The sequence below is a fragment of the Eurosta solidaginis genome, chromosome 4, assembly GCF_040869045.1.
Source record: "Eurosta solidaginis isolate ZX-2024a chromosome 4, ASM4086904v1, whole genome shotgun sequence".
NCBI classification, from domain to species: domain Eukaryota; kingdom Metazoa; phylum Arthropoda; class Insecta; order Diptera; family Tephritidae; genus Eurosta; species Eurosta solidaginis.
Genome location: NC_090322.1, coordinates 192,842,216 through 192,863,983, shown reverse-complemented (window position 1 = coordinate 192,863,983; position 21,768 = coordinate 192,842,216). Strand labels below are relative to the sequence as shown.

The 21,768-nt window shown below is 40.7% G+C and overlaps 1 long non-coding RNA gene across 1 annotated transcript in view; it reads left to right on the top strand.

Moving 5' to 3' along the window:
* Positions 1-1,897: 1,897 nt before the first annotated feature.
* Positions 1,898-21,768, top strand: part of LOC137250823 (uncharacterized) — a 226,465-nt gene continuing 206,594 nt past the window's right edge. Inside the window, exon 1 of the long non-coding RNA XR_010953085.1 lies at positions 1,898-2,446. This is a non-coding gene — a long non-coding RNA (uncharacterized lncRNA). The remainder of the gene's footprint in view (positions 2,447-21,768) is intronic.

The following is a 21,768-nucleotide window of genomic DNA, read 5'->3' as shown; positions in this document are numbered from 1 at the left end:
ACACTTCTTGATGAAGCACTGTGTGAGATTATTGCCTTAATTGGCTATAACACAATGCAGTCCAGCGTCCTCGGCGAAGCGTTCAGCTCACTAGCTCACAAATAGTTTCGGGCTTTTTGATAAGAGCCTCGTCGTCGTCTGATCGGGTGCAAACGATACCGATAAGACGCCTGTTCTCGATTTGTTATCAGCTTGTCATTGTTTTTGTATTGATATCTTAACGGCTTGCTATCGAAAGTTTATATATGTGTCATCAATTTTATATTGCAGTTCTGTATCTGTTTCGTAACAAATTTCAGATAAGAAATAGATTTTGCATATTAAATCGATTCCTTTTTGATAACAGATGGGCAAATTTTCAATAAAAAATCGGAAATTGTTCGATAGCACGCCGATAACAAATCTATGTTTCTGAAAACATATTAGTATTCTGTCGATAACATTTAACCTTAAATTAAACTTAGCTTAATTTAGTATGAGTTTAAGCGGGGAGTACCCTTATTGCTTTGAATGTATTAAAACATTTATATGAAGCAATTTATAATTTATTTAGTAATTTGGGAAAAATTTAAACAACGTGACATCAGGACGGACAAGGCGACATCTGTTTCGATTACCTTGTAAATCTCTTCAAAGTCTTTTCTCCATGGAATGGGATTTGAACCCGCACTTCTACGATGGTTGAAGTGTTACAAGGTATAATCGAAGAGATTTAAAAGGTATAATCGAAACAGCTGTCGCCTTGTCCGTCCGGATTTCACGTTGTTTAAATTTTTTCCAAATTATGAAATAAAGTAGCTTCATTTAATTAAGTTTATTTGAAAATAGTAAAAAAATTTCATTTCATTTCATTTACAGTAATTTCTTCTATTTATTTTTTATTTTATTTTATTTGGTTTTATTTTATTTTCTTTTAATTATCTTATTTTGTTTTTTTTTCTTTTATTTTATTTTATTTTATTTTATTTTATTTTTTTTTAAATTTTCTTAAATTTTGTTACATATTTTTTTAAATTTTGATTTTTATTTTATTTTATTTTATTTTCTATGTTTGTTTGTTTAATGGTGTGTTCAATTTATACTTATTAATAAAAATTCATGAGCTTAACACCGGCTTATAATAATTGAATCTCAATTATTATGTTTTTCTAAGAGAAACTGAAAAGGAAGAAGCATTTCTCTTAGAAAAATATAATAATTGAAATTCAATTATTATAAGCCGGTGTTAAGCTCATGAATTATTTAATTTTCTGGAATTTTCTTTCATTTTGTTTTATTTTTTTTGGGCAGTTATCAAGAATCGACTTAAACCTAATTACCTCATCACGTGCTTTGTTTTTGTAAACACTTTTTGTATTAGTAATTAAAATCACGCATTTGCTCATGTTTGCTCTGGCTCTTATTTTTAAGAACACCGCAGTGTATACTTCTCTTGCACTTGCATGCGCATTTGTGCATATGCTCATAAATTTTAATATACATATATGTATGTATATGTAAGTGACGTATAATTTCGCTCATAATAAATCTACCATGATCCCACATTACGCTACTGTACGGTCTCATTCTCTCATGCCTATGCTAACACATTCTTTTGAACGTAATCCATACAATACATATTTATGTAACCAACATTACTCACTACGCCTGCATTTACATTCTGGTATTGTACATATAGCCTATAGCATATCACTTACAAATACTACTCTTACGCTTACGCTTACGTTCTGTATTCCCCCATATCGTGAGCAAAAATGTTTACACATCAACGAAAGCTAAACAAATAGAACAAACCCATCACATGCTTGTGTACCTGTCTCTTCTGTTTTGTTGTGAACTTGCCATCTAACGATCGTATTCACATTTGTACCTACACGTTCACTGTATGCGGTACACATGCAAAATGTGGTTTTAGTTCGAATGAAAGGCCTTGGAATGCCAATTGAGTGCAGTTGATCTCATCTATTCACTTGGTGAAGTAAAAAGTTGCGTCCATTAGTTGTATACTAAAATAAAAAAACACAAATAATTAAAGAAAAATTATTTTAAAAAATATTTGCAAAAAAAAATTGTCTTTAAATGTGAAGAGTGCGTAAAGAAAAACAAAAATTATGTAAAGTGCAGAAAAGTTAAAAAAGGAATTGCTCTGCTAAAAGCTTGCATAGCAAATTAGAGAAAATTGTAGCATACATTTGGTGTTGTTGCATTGTATTTGAGTGAAAATTGAAAGATGCAAGAAAATTACTGATGGTTTCAGTGTGTTTGCTCGACCACTCTGATGAAAATACAAGTTCGAAAAAAAACAAAAAATATAGTAAAGAGAATTAAAAAAAAATGTTAAAAAACAAATTTAAAATTATTTACAAATAAAAAAAAAATTATATACTACATAACCAATAACTACTTTTTACTGATTTTGCTGTGAAAAAATTGTGTTTGATTGAAGGTAAGTGTTAAATACTAAATTTGAATAAGTTTATCTGTTTATTTATGTATGCAATTTAAATAGATAAATTGTATTTATTTAAAATATTATTTATTTTTTTAAGTGTTCTGCTTCTAGATATTTGATTGTTTTGGTTTAAACATGTTTTTTTTTTTGTTTTACATATGTATATATGTATTATACACATGGACGAATCCCAAATAAGGTCCACCACGAACGGAAAACTAAAAGTGGTCATACATTACCTCTATAACTTCGCATTAAAGGTTAAATATGTGTATAATAGGCGGACTCATTTAACCTTATAAATGCTTTATAAAGTGTGTAATTCAGGGTTGGATTTTATATAAGGTGCCACGATTTTCAAACTTTTGTTGATTAGTAGGGGCAGAGGGGGTCCTAAAAATCACCAAAATGGAATCCGCAGCTCTAGGAAACTCTTAGTTTATGAAATATAAGCTTTTTAATTTCCAAATTTTGTAAAATTCCAACTTAAGTCCTGCACTTAAAATTCGGTTCGCACATGTCGATAGCGGTATCAAAAGACGCGTATTTCGGTTCGGATCGGTTTTCCGCGAATAACTTTTAAACGAGATAAAAAATACAGTTTCTGCTTTCGTATTCTGATACCGCGTCTTTTGATACCGCTATCGACATGTGCGACCCGAATTTTAAGTGCAGGACTTAAGTTGAAATTTTACTAAATTTGGAAATTAAAAAGCTTGTATTTCATAAACTAAGAGTTTCCTAGAGTTGCGGATGATAATTTTGTGATTTTTAGGACCGCCTCCACCCCTCGAAAAAAAAAGTTGGAAAATCGTGGCACCTTATTCAAAATATTCCCTCTAAACGCGGTAAACTCAAAGGAATGCAAACATAATTGCCGTCCTTTTCATCAGAAATCTCCGAAATCATCAAGAATTTCTTAGTAAAGAGGTTTTAGTTTTGATTTGTCACTTAATCTTTTTTAAATTTGTATAAGAATTAAACATGTTTTTGGCAATAATACAGCCGATCGAAAATTAAGTTTATCAAGAATATTACTAGGTGCGTTCATATAACAGCGTGTGTAAATGGATATAATTTTACTCCTTATAAATGTATATGCTTTAATGAGTCCCCCTAATGTGTTTATTGTTTTCCCTTTCCTAGACAGAGAAATATGAAACCCAATTCTAAATATTTCCTCTGAATTTTGTTCTCGCGTGTTTATTTTATTCCCGCGGAAAAATTCCTCCAATTCTCTAATCCAGGACCTAGGGAGTAGAGATATAGGTACGCCGCCGGTAACCGCCGCCGCCGATTTTTGTGGTTTTGCGCACGCCGTCGCCGATTGTGAAAAATACCGGCGCGGCGGCGGCGGCGGCGGCGTCCGGCGTGTTACTATACATATTTTCTAATCATTTAAGACTTTTTAAGCCATTTATTGTTCATGGCCAAAATTGGTGGGATATGGTCGAAAGTGGTATCAGCGGATGCGCATCACTGCCAGTTATAAGAAACTAATTGCGAAATTTAACTCTTTCTAACTGTTCAAAAGTTATTTAAAAAAACAGGCGCTTTTGATGTCAGCTTAACACGTACTTTGCATCACCTAATTCACCAAGTTATTAAAACAAAACACTAAAAGGAAAGTTATATAGTAAAACTATATGCTCACTTTTATTTATTTTTTTTTTTCAAAAAAGTTGTTAAAAAAGCAGATTACCCAAAAAAGGTGCCGATTTTTTTTTAAGTTTTATATTGAAATTGGCTGAAAGAATAAGCGAAATCAGTGATGCAAAATCCTGTAGTAGGTTCTAGGGGCATAAACACCCCTTTGGAATGATTCTTACCTCATACATAAGTTGAGGATATATGTATGTACGTATGAGAAGGGTTTGAAAAATCATTTGGGCTTACATTCAAACATCTGTTGTTTATTTGCGAAACTATAAAATAGCGTCTGAAATGTTAATTTTGATTTTCACACTTCATCCTTCAACACCCAAGTCTCCCTGTTTAAAATTTCCTAAAGTTGGCGGCCTTATCCAAAACTATTCCCTTGGAGTGAATCACATTGATTATAGCCTATCAACCAAGTTTATATACCACCTACACGTTACGGCTCCTTTTACAAATGTGAATACGTAGGCACATATATTTACCAGGTGAGGCTTTGTCCTTCGCAAGAAAACTCGAAGTGGTGAAGCAAAAGCTTTCCCAAGTTAGTCGAATTAACGACCGTGTGTGCTACTACCCTAACGACAGTCGAACTAGTCTGAAAACTGAAGCTACGCGGTCATCCATAATAAGCTCTTATATCATAAGGCCGGAAAACAACAGTTAACATCTTTCAACTTAAAATCGGTCGACTTTCATTCTAAAATATCGTTTTGATTTAACGAAGACTATGGAAATCAATGTTGTGAACACAAACGTCTCCAAACTTTGGTCTACATTTTAAAAATTTTATCCAGGGTCTTTGTAAAATTTTAATTATGTAGATGCGCCGAGGATTGTACGATTTTCACCCATGAGATACGCAATGATATCCACATAGACTGCTTACGATTTCGACGGCGGCATCCTTGGCCGAATAGTCACTCCCCAACGTTTCAAGTTGTTTTTCTGGTGTAGCTCGGCAGCATAGCGCGACAAAAACATCCGTTAGAAAGTCTTCGGAGCTACACCTAGAGCTTTTAGGAAAGCGACGTCGACGAACGTATTAGTTCGAAGTCGCTGTCCCATAGCTTCTGTACTGGCATATGGTGTAAGGGTCAGGAGGCGTGGTACCAACTGGTGGTCGGGATTGTTACTGTTCGCACATCGGGAATTGTAGCTCTTAAAAACATCCGAAAAAACTGGAGACGAGAGTAATGATTATTAATAGACCATTAATAGCAACCGTAAATCGCCTTTGTGCGTGACCGCCATGGAGCCACAAATGATTTAAAGAAATTGTGTTCACGACGAATATTGGGAGTTAACCCCAGGTGAAACTACGCCTTGCACGAGATATACAGTCAAAAGTGTGACCATTTTATATATCTCTATTTCTTTTCAGCAGACGCAGCAGTACCAATTCCAAAGACAGTGGTTAGGTTTGAAGCCTCTCTGGAGTAAGTGAACGAGGGACAATCCCTCCGCAAGGGGCTACTCCTGAAAATTTTTGAACGATCTGCGAGATTTTGGGGCAAAAACCCGGATCTTTGCGAAATGACCAAAGCGTTGATTTCCTTTAATACATATAAACAACACCTTTCCTAAATCATATTTTTTTTTTAATAAAAAAAGCAAGCTTTTTAAAGCAAGAATATCGGCGTACGCCGGCGCCGCCCACGCCGCCGATAAAGTTATCGGCGCAAACTTCTACTAGGGAGAACAATAATTGGAAAATAGAAATTTCGAATTTTCGAAGTCAGCTGATTTGCCAATTGCAATGTTGTTGGGCATTTTTGTTTAACAAATTGAAAAGTTTAGTTATTGTTGCGAATTTGTTTGAAATTAAGAAATAAAGTATAAACAATGCACAGTATTGCATTTCATGTGGTATTCACTGAATGAATTGGTGCCACAGCAACACCAACAGAGGAGCATAATAAGAAGACTGCGCTATAACACTAATCCGCTGGAGTTGCGTGCATCCTTTCAGCAAAACAATTTTCTGGTGGCCTGAGCAAAGTCCCTCCAATGCTTCTTTGCTTTTCAGGACTACCCTCCAACTCCCGGTCAAAGCAACGTCATCAATTTAGAAACAATTTTTCAAAATTAGAATAAAGTTTTTCTAAGCGGAGTCGTAAATCGGCAGTCATTTAACAAACACTCCGAATGTATTTCTGCCGCGAAAAGCTTTTCAGTAAAAATTCATCTGCTTTGCAGATGCCGTTTGGAGTCCGCGTAAAACATGTAGGTCCTTCCCGCCAATTTGTGGTAAAAATTCAGAAGGATCACGACGCAAATTGGAAGATAATCTGGGCCTAACTCGCGTTTATCGCGGCTTGTTTATTTATTTATTTCAAGGGCTGTCATTATAAATTGTCATCCTTAACGCAGATCCCTGCAGGGGCACTGCTCCATATTCCCCCGATCCGGGAATGTATTGAACGAAATCCCGGCCCAGAAAAATGGTTTCGTTGCTTGTGTCGGAAACAAATCTTTTTAAGACGATCACGCGCATGCCAGTGTGTTCACGTGCAAAGGATGGCCACTTTTAAAAATCTTTTGTATCACCTTGCTGTTCACGCCCAAGGGCGTCCTGTAGTCTGCGCTTTAGTGTTCCTGCCTTGGACAGTGTCACTTTCCTAGATGATTTGGGCTCAGTAACGAAATTCCCCTGACGGGTTTCATTGCGTCATGTTGTCAGGCCGCAAACCCAACTGCACAGGGTACACCATACTTACCCAAGGACGTCCAGTTCCAGGGCCCTTATAGCACTTGCAACCCAAACCTCCTCAACCCAGGTCCATTCACGCGTCTCTTACCCAGATTGGCAACGTCTTCCCCGCTGTAATTCAGAATACTGCAATAGGTTAACTGGGAAGGTCATGGGGATAGTAGACTTTATGAAGCAGCACAACATTCCTATTATTACGACCCAAGAGTCTAAGCTCACGGCAAAACTCCTTTGCAGACCTGCTCTGGGTACAACGTCGGGGAGGAAATGGAGGCAGGCTCGCATTTATCACTCACCACCAAGTGCAATATAACCTATTTGATCTAAATACCGGCCGCAGAGACAGTGTCCTGGAACGTCAAGGCATATTTCTTCGGTCAGGCGATGTAAATTAAGAATTTATCAAAATCTACATATCACCTGCCCAAGTGAATACTGTCCTGATATCGGCGCACTACTCACTAGTAAAAATCGCATTATTCTAGGAAATTTTAATGCCACTACGATCCGTAGCATTTTTATTTACAAGCAGACAGCAGGGTGAGATGCAGGCGGATCAAATGAAAGATACGGAGCTCTGCACGATAAACGGCGACGCCCCACACGTATGGGGCAGACATGTACATCGTAAGAGCAAGATTTGCGAACTGCGTAAACAGGTCGCCGATGGTAACATTGGCATGCAACCACATAAGCATAATCCTCTCGTTTGAGCGATCAGCCGAATTCATTTCTTCAGAGGAATCACTTTGCATATAAACACAAACATAGCGCCTCCTATTACCATCAACGTCACAGACTTTGAGAAGCCATCACACTTCCTAAAGCATCCAAAGTAGTAGGCCCAGACGGTATAGTCACGCCGATGCCCAAAAACATGGAAAATGAGGGATTCAAATGTCAAGCGCATGTCTTCAACCCGTCTTTGTCCACCTGCGTCATTCCCGAAAAATTGAAAATGGCGAGGGTGGTACCGCTACTAAACCTGGTAAACCCGCTAACCACTGCGCAAAACGCCATCAACTCACAGATAAAATGCGGATTGAATCAAGAACCCCACCATAGGCTTATCAAAAGCTTTTGATACCGTAAATCACGACAAGTTACAGCAAGATTTGGAAAGGTTAACCCTTTTCCTAATCCCAAAAGGAGGACCGGAAATTATCTGCCTGGACCGAAGGCATCAGTGCAATTCAGCAACGCCACATTTAAAGTCAAATAATTAAAATAGGGGTGCCACAGTTGGCAATTAAATAAACGACTACCTCCCTAACCTTCAGTTTCTTCGCCTCTCGAAACCTGACATTGTCACCGACTAAATCCTCGCGCGACTTTATTTACAACGTGGACAAAACAAATGTTCCCCCAGCGGGTTAGGGGGTTAGAATATACTCGCGGTAGGTATGCCTGTCGTAAGAGGCGACTAAAATACCGGATTCAAGGGGTTTCCAGCGAAATATGTAGCTTCTCCAAACCCAATTGTCAACGTAACCTATCCGTGACGAATCATTTACAGCCGAGGCCCTGGCGACCCCGAACTCGTCATGGATCTAGGGAGTGGGCGGGCGGTATGGCCTAGAAGGTCGCATGTGGTCATAACAAATCGTTCTCGAGATGGTCGGGCTTGGTACCGGAACGTACCGGATCTGCATATCAACAGACTTCTGATTGAAAAGCCCTGCCTCCCAGGAACTTAAGAAGTTATCTCCGCAAGCATTATGGGGAAATACGTTTGTAAAAGCAAAGTACAAAGAGGTCATCAGAGAAATCCACAAAAAGGCGCTGAATCTCTATACCAGGAATTGCCCGGCGAACCCTCAATTTAAATACCCTAAACCCACAGTAGAGGAAAGGAACCTTCCAAGAGAAATGCGCGTCACTTCGAGCTGGGTACTGTAATAGGCTAAATTTTTACGTTTCCAGAATCAACCCGGATATACATAATATATGCCCTGCTGGTAACGTGTCCTGACATGACATCAACCATATTTTCAAATGCAATGTGAAACCAACGCTTCTAGCACCTCTTTCACTCTGGTCCACCCCTTTTGAATGGAGCGAAGCACTGCTACAACAACAACAACAATACTTAAAATCTCTTTGCCGCCATCTACTCTGTTCGCTCTATATTAAATAAATAAATGTAAGGCGCGATAAACTCCGAAGAGACTTTAGGCCGCGCTTCTCTTCCGATTTGCGTCATGCTCCCATGCTAATTTTTCCTACAAATTGGCGTGGCCGGACCTACTTGTTTTATGCCGAATCCGAATAGCATCTGCAAGGCAAATGAGTTTTCACTAAGAGCTTTTGTTGGCAGAAATACACTCTAAGTGCTTGCCAAATACTGCTGAGGGCCGACCCCGCTTACATTTTTTTTTAATTGTACAAACTTGTTTCTGATATTTTGATGCTGCTTTGCCAGGGGCGTGAACTCAGGATCTTCGGTATGGTAGGCGCTGTACTGCTGTGGCCGTACGGCCTGTATTCAAGCTGCCCCGAGGCCTTAAGCCTTGTCGGCATGTAGGTGCAAATCCATTTTATTTTGAAAAAAAAAAAAAAAACCCATTCAACATTTTCGTCTTACGCGTTTTCTTTCAAAGCCACTGGAGTATATGTAGCAAGGCCCGATTGTCTTAGGCCATCATATTTCCTGTAGTATAGTTTTGTCAGGCCTTACAGTGTCTACCACTCCAACAAGCCGAGGAGTCTGTAAAAAAGATTTAATATAGAATAGCGAATAAATAAAAAAATAATAAAAAAGTAGGACTCTACATATACATACATGCACTCAAATCGCAGATCTACAAATATTTGCCATAGTCGTCGTCAGAAAAGAGAGTTCTAATCCCAGTCTTTGTTAATCTATTTATTGAATTTTATTTTTGCGTGGCTGAGCCCAAGCGATGAACATAACCAGTAAACGGAACTGGTAATTGGGTACATACTTACAAATCCAGCGAACAGATCGCTCCAAGCTAGACGAAAACGTGTAGTCGCACCACATGCTGAGCACATGCTGCAAGTCTCGGTGGAAGTTCGTGGGAGTGGCCCCTCTAGACTGCCTTCCTTTCTGGCACGACCTTTATTGTCACTGTCGTTGATGACTGGTCACGTTGCATAAAGAACACCAACAAAAAAGTAAAGGTGGGATTGACCATGGCCGCGTGACCGAGATTGCTTTCCCAGGGGTAAAACCTGACGCTCTTGTGCTTACTTAGCTTACGTAATTTGCAAACATTAACAATTCACTGCAGACATTTGAACAGATTTCTCTTTTGCATACATCATGAATTGGATTAAGGCTAAGCAAAAATGAAATAAACACACAAAAAAAAAGGATGATAAATGCCATACAGGATGAGCTGATATATGGGATGGCATACAAACCTGTTAATTTATCATACCCTTTTAGGATAATTTTGCGTAAAAACGTACACACAAAATATTCTTTTTTAATACGGATGTATATATGTATGCCGCCGTGATGTGGCGTTTGCGTGCTCGAGTAGCACTCCGAAGGTCTTGTGTTCAAGTCCCAGGAAAAGCAACATTAAAGTACTTTAAAAAAAGTATTTCTAAGCAGGGTCGCCCCTCAACAGTGGTGGGGCAAACACGATACACTGGCATTTGCTGTTTCGCGTAGAGCCCTCTTACAGTTTCCGACCCGTTAGTATGGAGTGGGATTCTGCGCTCTTTGTAAACTCTTTCGGCTGACCAATCCATTTCTGAGGGAAACTTGACCCTGAAATTCCTGTTAAATTTCATTGTGGGTGATATGTAATCTATTGTCGCCTCCATGTTGGGGAGCATCCTTAGAATACCGCTACGGCCAGACCGCTTTTCGTTTCGCTGCTCGAGCACGCTAAGTCTTAGGGCTACGCTAGTAGCTGTCTGGCGTATGAATGTGGAGGTCCAATGGCAGCTGGTTGTTGGACTCGATGTAAATGCACCCGTTACCCCTGCGCATGCTACCCACTGAATCTTCCATAGCTTCTTAATGTTAAATTGCTTGTCCAGTGCTGGCCACAACACTATCGCCCCGTATGTTAGGATGGGTCTTATAACCGTTGTGTAGAGGCACTGTTTGCCTTCTCTACTCTTCTCTACTATCAATATTTACTTTCAAGCTTAGCTTGTTGTCTATTTCGACGCCAAGGTACTTTACTCGCATTGAGAGACAGTGTTCAATGTAGTGAGGACATTCGAAATTGAGATATTTTGGTTCTCTTACTGAAGAGTAATAGTTCTGTCTTGCATTGGTTGATATTCAAGTGTGTAACCAGCTTAGCTCACCCAAGTAGGCTTTCCCTCAACGTTCACTGCATATCATCTGCATATCCTACTACCTTCAATAAATTCCTATTGATTTCAAGTAGTTTGTCGTTTAGTGCTACAACTCAAAGTAGTGGAAAATACCGCCCTAGGGATATCCTCTTCCTGCGGTTCTGGTCGTTGGCGCCGATCCCATGTCCGCTTGAACAATTTTATTTGTCATCATTGATTAATTCGCAAATGTGGCTGTCAATGCTAGCCTTTTGGAGGGAATCGACAATTGGGCTTGTTTCAGTTATCATAACCAATAAACCACCTCAAAACAGAGAGCCCATGAAGAAAACTTCTTTTACTGGTGTTTGATCGCATACTGGGAAGTGTGTATTAATGAGAGTGCATTTCTGCTCGAAAGGTTTAATGTGGTCATTCTAATCGTTCCCGAGATGGTCGGGCTAGTACCTTAATGATGCTTTGTCACTGGAACGTATCGGGTCTACATCCGGCAATACTCCCCAAACCGTTCGTTAATACAACTACAACAGAGTTGGTATAAAACTGTAGGTCCCGCCACACCAATTCGTAGGATAAATGCGATTTGGAAAAGAAGCTCGGCCTACAAATATATATACTGCCTTGCATTTATTTTTAATTTTGTACCTAAATATGTACATATATACATATTATAACGAATTATGGGGAATGTCTTGTACATAAGTGTTGCTAGCTTTAATGTGTACATGTACATAAAAGTGGCTGCTTCATGTTTTTGTTGTTGCGTGATTATTTACTAACAGCCTAGTGTTGCCAACATTCGCCACACTACCCCCTCCTAAATCTGATCGTCCCGATCAAACAAATCTCTCCAAATGAACCACCCTTCTATTTCGTGGTTTCCCAATTCTTTGTATGCGGTAGATGGCATCACTGATCTGCTGCACAACTTTGTACGGGCCTTCCCAGGTACATCGAAATTTTGAATGAACACCTTTCCGCCGGTGAGTGTTGTATAACACTACTAAATCTCTCTCCAGGAAACCTTCCGAATTATTGTTCTTGTCGTACCTGTGTTTAATCCTTCTTTGCATGTTGATCCTGATGCTATGGTCAATTAAGAAGTCCACTCCCAATATGACTTCATCAACGATCCCTGCCATAACGAAGGTAGAACCGCGACCTTCGCAATTAAGACTTCACATACCACTTCTCCCTGGACTTGGTTATACTCGCCAGTGACCGTACGCAATCTTGCTCCTAGTAATGGCTTTACTCTCTTGTTGACCAAATCAGATCGGATTATGGAATGTGATGCGCCCGTATCTACAGTCATTAAACGATCCTTGCTGTCCACATATCCTCTTACGGTAAGACTGCTCGATTTTCTTGCGATTTGTGATATAGGTATCACAGGACATTCACTAGCTGGAGCAAGTTCTCGATCTTTACATCTAGCTCGCTTTAGCTCATCTCCTTCAGCTTTGTGCTTAAGACCACCCCTGCTGTTGGAACCACTAGGATCAAGACCGCAATGACGTGCAATGTGACCTGGCTCCCCGCATTTGAAGCATTTGATAACTCTTTCATTCCGTTTTTGCGATCCTTTCAGTGCCTCCAATATTGTGTTCACCCAATCTGGTCTTTCTACCTCCATACGGCGTGCTTTGAAAGCTAGTTTACTCAGTAGTGAGGCAGTCTCTGAACCAATGCATGTGATACCGTGTCTGCGAATTTAGGTTTTGGCTTTGCGTATGTAGCTCGCTTCCTTTCCGCGTCCCGTATGCCATTTATAAATATCTGAATTTTAAGCCTCGCGGTGTATTCCACGGCCGCGTTTGCGTTGCCAGCTTTAATGTGTACATATAAATAAGAGTGGTTGCTTCATGTTTTTGTTGTTGCGTGATTATTTACTAACAGCCTAGTGATGTCAACATTCTCCACAATATGTATGTCCTCAATAGTAATTTACTTAAGAAATATTGAATAGTGTAATGTACATATATGGACAACCATAAATTAATGGTAACGAGTTCATAGGGCAACAGCTTAGAGACAACATAAATTAATTCAATTTACAGATTTGGCCCATTTGTTTTATTGCAAAGTCACAGCACAAAATGCGTCCTCGTTGTTACGACCGACTCGTTGCGATCGACCCGTCATGTGATAAAAAAGTTGTGCCGACTACGGTGCGTCGCAAACAGTAGTTGAATCTAAACGGGTAATCGAACACACCAAGGCGCTAGCGAACAAAAGGTAAAATTTGCCATTAAGCTACGAGTTAAGCCGCAGCCAAGTTAACTAACAGCCGGAAAACCTTTTTTGGAAAGAACGGCGACCACATCAGGCGAAAATTCAAGCCGACAAATTTAGAGGCATCTTATTTGCGCTCTGAAGATGGGAGGTCAAAAACTGAGACCAATACAACCCGGCGCCTGGAAGAACACAAATTGGTGTCGGAAAACACTGTGGAGTCTGGGAATTGACGGCAGCGGAGGACCACGTCAAAAAGGTAAGAATGACAATTAAAATACCTTATTATGGTGGACTTTAATGGTGGTTGATCCCGGACAGGTGTGCTGGGGTGGGCCCAGTTCCACAAAATATCGCATAAAAATCGAGCCCGGAACGTAAGAGTGGTGAGCCGGAGTTATTCGGTGACAAGGCAGCCGGAAATAGAGGAATGCCATAAAACGAACTTGAAGGCGAACGTAAGGTAACACCCTCTTGTTCTGTAGTTGTTGTTGCGGGAAATAAAGGGATATGAGGCGGTGGTCCTTCATAGACATCTGGATAACGTAAATAATTAGTGACTGCTGGCTGCGGACTTCCACAAACATTTTTTTTTGGGTCAATCTTCCGGAAAAGCGCACGATTCAACCCATCCGCGAGGGAGGCCTACAGTGATAGCTGCTCGCCCATCCGTACTAACCCATACCACAAAGGTCAAGCCCCAGGAGGGTCCGATTACAAACGGAGCAATAATCCCGGCCGCGAGTTATTATAATAATTATATATATGTTACATGTGAGGTCAGTTGTGTGAATTCGGTGCAGCCTGATAACCCCATACGTATCATTAGGGGGTGTCAAAAACACCTGAATTTGTGATAGTTAGGATAGTTGTTATGGTGGACTATGCGTTGCTCCGAATTGACGTAACTGGACCTCCAAGCTATGTATAAACCTCGAGGAGAGTCAGATCTTTTACCCGTATGGTTATTCCTGACACAAGAGACATAGACAAGTATACATTAAGGTTATTTGAGTTTGAGTTAACAAGGTGAGGTAGGGTCGTCCACAGCAATCTGAGGTGAGTCAACTCAAGTCAACAAGCACGAAAACACTCTGATCGGGCCGCGACAAGGTGACCTTCCATCAAGGGTCACAGGCTTGAGCCACTTCAGGTTGTTTTGGTCAGCCCTCTCCCACATTCAAGGATGTATCCATGGTAGGAGTTTCTTTATGTGCATGGGCAAGTGGGGCATGAATGCTCAGTAGGAGCCTGCATATATTTAGATATATAATCTAATCCACATCTACATACATACATACAAACGGGAAATGAATTCCCTGTAGGAATATTTATACTTTTAGAAATACCAATTTAAAGCAATTTAGTTTATACCTACACATAAGTGAGACGTGATCGTCCAATAGGAGATGCAAATCGGTGCAGGCAAGTGCTGCTATCCATAGGGGGCCGCACAAAGGTTCGAAATTAACTGTAAACAAATGCATTAGTCTGAAGGCCAGGGTTACAAACTGGGACGTCCTGGGGCAGGCTTCTGGTTTTTTTTTCGATTTTGGTTTTTGGAAAAAGGGTTTTAGAACTCGGCTCAACTGGGTCCACACACGAGGGTTGCACCGACGTGCATCCTTAATTTAGGTTATCATATTTCTTTGAATGAAGATAAAATAAATTAAGTGATAATTGAAATAAAGTTATGATGAATTGTTAAAGTCAAAGTGAAGGTGTGGTGAGTGATTTCCTTGACGGGGTCATGACGGACGAGGACGGGATGACATGGGGAAGTGGTAAGGGGGCATGAGTGTGGGGAGTGACTCATGAATGTGGGGTGAATGAAATTTTAGGGGCCAGCCACAAGAGCCTGGGTTGGCAAAGGTTGAGGAGGGGCGGATTGGCCGGCCTCATGCAAAGGAGGCGAACCGAGACTTGGACAGGGGGGGTACGAAGGGGACAGACAAGGACAGTTAGGGGTATTGAGAGATAGAAGGGGGGGTGGATGATTCTATTGGCCGTGGCTGGGCAGATGCTACGAGGGTGGAGTGATTACTCCGGTGTCACTTGGGGGTATGATTTTTTTTTTCTATTGCGGCTGCTGCGTGGACTGTGGAAAATAGAACCCACCCATATCCGACGAGCTAGTTCGTGCTGAAAGGCAAGCATACCCGCATTCCGCGAAAAGTCCAACGCAGCCTAGCGGAGGCCAGAGAAGGGATAGAGCCCCATCAAACCCGCTTGCAATATCGTATATAAATGCATACACACATACATATAAGTGGGCGTATGAAAGGAAAGCCGCGTAAGGCCTGGTGATTAAAAGCCCCTCACCCAACATCTAATGAGACGGATAAAAATACTAACTGGGGCGCTACGTAAAGACGTTCACAAATATGGACTTTTGAAGGGATTCAAGCACAATCATCTCAAGAGGTTGCCAGTGTAGTATACAGTTCTTCAACTCAATTATCAACCTCTCTTCCTGTCGTGAATCCAGGCTATTTAGCAGTCGAAACTCTGGCTACCCCAAGGGCCTCACGTAAGGAGGGGGTTGGATGACCTATAAGGCTCAACGTGGTCGTATCAAACCGTTTCCGAAATAGTCGGGATTAAAGATGCTATTTTCCGGAACAAACCGGATCAATCACCGGAGAATGCCCATCGCTACAAAAAGAAGAAGGATGGTTTAGTTTAAGTGATCCTTGCAATGCACTACCTCTGAGTATCCTCATCATCTGAGAGGTCATTGAATTCCATAAAATGAAAGAATACTCCATCATAACTGATTTAGGCGGATGCTGAGGGATTGCTACAGCAGCATCTGACCACTATAAGGTGTATAACCGGCATCTGTCTTGAATCAACTGCTCGCTTCACATCTGTATAGTGTAAACATATTGTAACGAATTTAAATTTAAATGAAGTACCTGCTGTCATCGAGCAAAGAGTCAGCGCATACGCGCCTTGGCAATCACGCTACTGTTGGCGGCCATAATTTCGAAATAGTAAAAAACTTCGTTTATTTGGGAACCCGCATCAACACTAGCAACAACATCAGCACTGAAATCCAGCGAAGAATCAATCTTGCCAATAAATGCTACTTTGGACTAGGTAGGCAATTGAAAAGTAAAGTCCTCTCTCGGCGAACGAAAATCATACTCTACAAGTCACTTATCGTACCCGTCCTGCTATATGGGGCAGAGGCATGGACCATGACAACAGCAGATGAAGCGGCTTTGGGAGTGTTCGAGAGAAAAGTTCTTCGAAAGATTTATGGACCTCTACGCGTTGGCGATGGCGAGTACCGAAGAAGATTTAATGATGAGCTGTACGAGCTATACGCAGACATCAACATAGTCCAGCGAATTAAAACGCAGCGGCTGCGCTGGCTAGGCCACGTTATGCGAATGAAAGATGATGCTCCGGCCAAGAAAGTGTTTCTATCGGAACCCGCCTATGGAAGCAGAGGTAGAGGGCGGCCCCCACTCCGTTGGAAGGACCAGGTGGAAAACGATTTAAACTCCCTTGGTGTGACCAATTGGCGCCGGTTGGCGGAGCGAAGGAGCGACTGGCGCGCCTTGTTGGACGGCCATAATCGTTTAGACGGTTAAGAGCCAATTAAGTAAGTAAGTAAAGTTGTTGAGTAAAACAATAGAATATCACTAATAAAGTTGTTGAGTAAAACAATAGAATATCACTAATCGACTAGGATTATTCATAAAGTTCCCCTCCCGTCCCCGGATGAAAAAAGCACAAGCTTCCAGCCTGTTGTGCGGGCTTGACTTACCGTTTCACTTTTTTGTATATATTGATAGTCAGCCTGCGATTAACGCAATAATCTCACACAGTACTTCATCAAGAAGTGTTCTGGAATGCAAAGAAGTATTGGACAAAAGCGCAGGGCTGCAACGATATTAGACTCTCAAAGTGGCTCATATCTCTGAAGAGAGAATACTTGAGGCTTACAATGGGCATACTGACTGGACACTGTCTTCTTGCGTCACATGCCTATATGTTAGGTCTCGTCAGTAACAGCAAGTGCAGGAAGTGTGAGCTGCAGGAAGAAACCGTTGAGCACATTCTGTGTTCGTGTTCTGCTCTCCCCAGGTCAAGGCTCCAGCTATTAGGAGCGGAAGAGTTGCCAGATCTCGAGGCAGCAATTAAGATGGATCCTAGAAAACTTCTAGTATTTGCCAAGATGGAGTTATTCTATAACATATGTCCTGGCACCTGAATGGTGTTCTTCCGTTTGGTCGTCAAACAAATTCTGGTAACGCTATGGACACATTCAGTATATGTGAGGTCTTTATTGATCGGCCAGTTCAATCTAACCCAACCTGGAAAACTGGGTGAACCATGTGTTCCCATTTTTGTCATATTAGTACTCCAATATAAAGTACATGGCCCGGCTCTAGGTTTGCCTTGGAGTGTTCCATTAAGCATTTCTTTCTCACCAACCGATGTTACATGGAGTACTCTGAAGGAGTAATCCGAGCCCAGGATATTGCAATGTAAATTGGACGTTTTTCTTAGACTTCGCATAAAATTTATTAAATAGGTTTTAGAAGGTGAAGTTAAACCCTATTCATATCTAAAAAAAAAGTTAAGCGTTTACTTATTTCGTTTTGGTTTGCTACTCATATTTTTCTTCACATTACCTGTTTCCACTTGATCGACAAAAAAAAAAAAACAAAAGTAAATATAGTATTAATTTTTTTGTGTGTATATTTTGTTACTTTTTTCCAAAACTTATTGTATTTCTTTGATTGAAGTTGGCTTTTATTGATTTATTCGCCATGACACAAATTTTGACAGTGGTTGGTGTTGTATTTTAATTTACAAAAATTATATTAGATATGTAAAGAAAAATTTGATAAACTATTTTACTTAGGAATGAAACCGATTGAGTCCAAGTTTGGATTCCGATTTTTTTTTTTTTTTTTTTTTTTGTTTTAATGGACGTTGTGGCAGCGCGCTGCCCTCAAGTGGCCCAATGAAACCAGGCTAATCCTGTTCACGCGATCGATTTATATATATATATAATAACTTTTTTTTTTTTTTTATTTTGCCGAGTCTTTGATGGGCAGCGGTTTGTCAAGCGTCACGATCTGAGACTGCTCAGCTACAGAAGAAATTTCATCAGCCAAGCGTAATACTTAAAGAGAACAGAAGCAAACGTATTATACATTAATTTAAAGAGGTGAGAACAATCTTTTTTATAGAAAAAAGGGAGTCCGAGCTATCAAATGTGTTTGAGTGAGAGTTATAATCTTGGCATAAACGCCGAAAAGGTTCATTTTGTTCGAAATTCGTTCTACATTGTTTCAGCAGAAGAGGTTTGAAGTGTCTCGATGTCCGAGAGGGAACGCAAAAGTTCACTTCATTCAGAAGGAATGGGCTCGAAATTGATCCATTTAAAAGTTTTGTCATAAATATCACACCAAGCATTTCCCTTCGACTAGCAAGAGTTGGAAGATCCCATTGGAAATTTCTTAAGGCAAATAGTAAAAATTGTTTTTGTATTGATTCGAGACTGTCTGCATGGACTTGATAACGCGGATTCCAAATTATCGAGCCGTATTCTAATATTGGCCTAACTAATGTTGTAAAAAGTGCTTTAGTTATGTAAGGGTCGTTAAATTCTTTTGACCACCGTTTAACAAATGCAAAAACACCTTTGCCTTTATTCACTGTAGCATTAATATGAAGATTGAAACTAAGTTTGGAATCCATCATGACTCCCAAGTCAATAAAATTATTTACAGTTTCTAGACTATAGTTGTTAATTGTATATGAAGCTGGTGGCGAAACTCTCCGAGAAAAACACGTGAATTTACATTTTTTGAGATTGAGCGGCATATAATTTACATTGCACCAGGTAACCAAGTGATTTAAATCCATTTGAAGCAAGGAATGTTCCTTAACCGAGGCACATGATTTGAAAAGTTTTACATCGTCTGCGTACATCAAGATTTTTGAGTATTTAATTGTACCAGATATATCGTTTATCGTTTATGAACAACAAGAACAGAATCGGACCAAGATGGCTGCCCTGAGGAACACCAGAAGAAACATTGATGACCCCAGAAAGTGTATTTTTAATTTAGGTTAAGCTTTCCAAATTTTTTCGGTACAGTTGCGGCGCAGGTTTGAAAGTTCCACAATTTTTACAGGACATATTCCCGACAATTTTCAGAAACCCTAACAGACAGGCCAAAAAACGGTCACAACAAAATCCCGACAACCCAAAGCAATGGGTTTTTAACAGACGGCCGACTTACATAATCCCGAAATACAGAATCCCAAAACACATAATACAGATACTCCAAAATAAGGGCCATACGAAATTAAAATTTATAAATTTCCGCCCTCCGGTATATGTTTTATTAATAGATAAAATTGGGTTGGACTACATTCTGTTGAGATTAAGATGTTTTGTTATTTTGCTTAGTCAGAATATTGTGCTGTCTGCATATGGAATGCTGCGGTCAGCTTCACCTTATCTTGGCTGCCGTTTTGAAACCGCCCTATCGCCATAATATTTTTCAATAATTCAAAATTTGGCTGAAGAACGTTATATCTCATAATTTCTCATTAATGTCAAAATATAGTGAATTTTTGCTTTTATAGCGTGTTTTTGAAACAAATTTTGAGATAGCGCGTTTCTAAACCAAATTTTGAAATAGGGCGTTGTTCAAAAGTTTTCTGAGATAGGGCATTTTCGAAACGGCAACCGTTATGGGGTGATATTCCACTCAGCAATTTATATTCTCTTTTTTGATGGGAATTTTGTCTGCATTGTATCTTGTCGTGATTTAGAATTTCCGGTATTTTTTTTTTTTGTGATATTGTGCTGTCATGTTGTTGTTGTTTTAACGATAAAGTCACTCCCTGAAGGCTCTGAGTTCTGGTGACAAGCACCACTAAATACTCTCTCACAATGGTAGGCACCTTGTCGTTGGTGTGAGGGCTTAGCCGAACTCCATAGCGCCCGACTATGAGGCGGAGCTGTTTAGGACTGACATCTACGCCGTTTCGCCTCATGTCGGTGACCAAGAACTGCCAACCCCCTAATCCAGGGTGTTATGAGGACCGTGCTTATTGGACGATTTGCAGCCACGGGATAAATTCTGCTGTATTCGAACGGAGCCTTCCCGATACCGGGCCACCTCGGGAAGTATTAATGGCCTTACCACAATAAGGGGCGCTGCTGTGGCGGACGGTAATTTCCCCGTATATAATACTGGACCGCTGAGCCCGCCTTGTGCAGGTGGTCGTACGACCAAGATGAACGACTCATTGTCTGATTGTAATAAGGACAATGTAAAGAGGAGAACTGAATAAATACGAATTAAGCGATGCGTCGGGCTCGGGGAGCGAGAGTAGTGCTGATTCAATGAACCCCGTATTGGAGAAGCACACAAATGAAAACGGAGTAGAAGAGTGGAGAAGGGTAGGGAGCAGAGGAAGTAAAAGAGCTCTCTCGCAGTACTGGTCGCCCCAAAAGAAGTAAGATCGAGCGCTTGGAATGGGCCCATGAAGCGGTAGAAGTAGGTCGAAGGCAGTTCAAAAGGTTTGCTGCGAGAAACCCTCGGTTCTGCAACCGGAACGAGGAGGAAGAAGCGTCGAATGGCAGAATGAAGAGGCAACGTTCGGCGGAAGGCGACAAGCCTGCTTTCAAGAGGCAGAAAGGACCCAGTCCTAGAGCCGCGAGGCAGGGCAGTCGCATAGACAAGACAAGTAGGCCCAAAGCTGTAAGACAGATGGGCTCCAATAGCGAGGTAGCAACTACCTCGAAAGCTGCGAGTCAGAGGGAAGTTACAATTACGGAAGTGGGAGATAAGCCAAAGGGAGATAACGCTAAGACTCCGGCTTTCTCGGAGGTGCCAAAGGGAGATACCACTAAGACTCCTGCTTTTTCCGAGAAGATGAGTGATGTGGCAAAGCTGTCACTGACTGTGGAGCTGGTTGATCGTAGCAGTCCTTTCGGACAAATGACTACTGAAAGGTGGAGATCTGTGGTTAGCTTAATGCTTAAGATGATGCGGGAACAACCAAGTAAGCCCCTTCCAACCCTTGATTCGGGGGGGATGGTATAATGGTGTGAAGATGATAGCGTGCGACAACATCGCGAGCTTGCGGTCGCTGGAGGAAGTGGTTCCAAACCTCCAAAGGCAAGGCACGAACGCGCGGTTTGAGATGGTGGATAAAGCGCAAATCCCCACGGTACCAAAAGTTAAGGTATGGATACCATGCGTGATGAAGTCGGAGGATACACTGCGACTTCTGCAGAATCAGAATCCGAACACACAGACACAGGATTGGAATGTACTTACTGTATCTCGGCCTACCGAGGATGGTCAGTTCTACATCTTCCAAATAAACAAGCAGGCGGAGGATATTTTGTACACGCAGCTTGGCAAAATGTCCTTTGGCA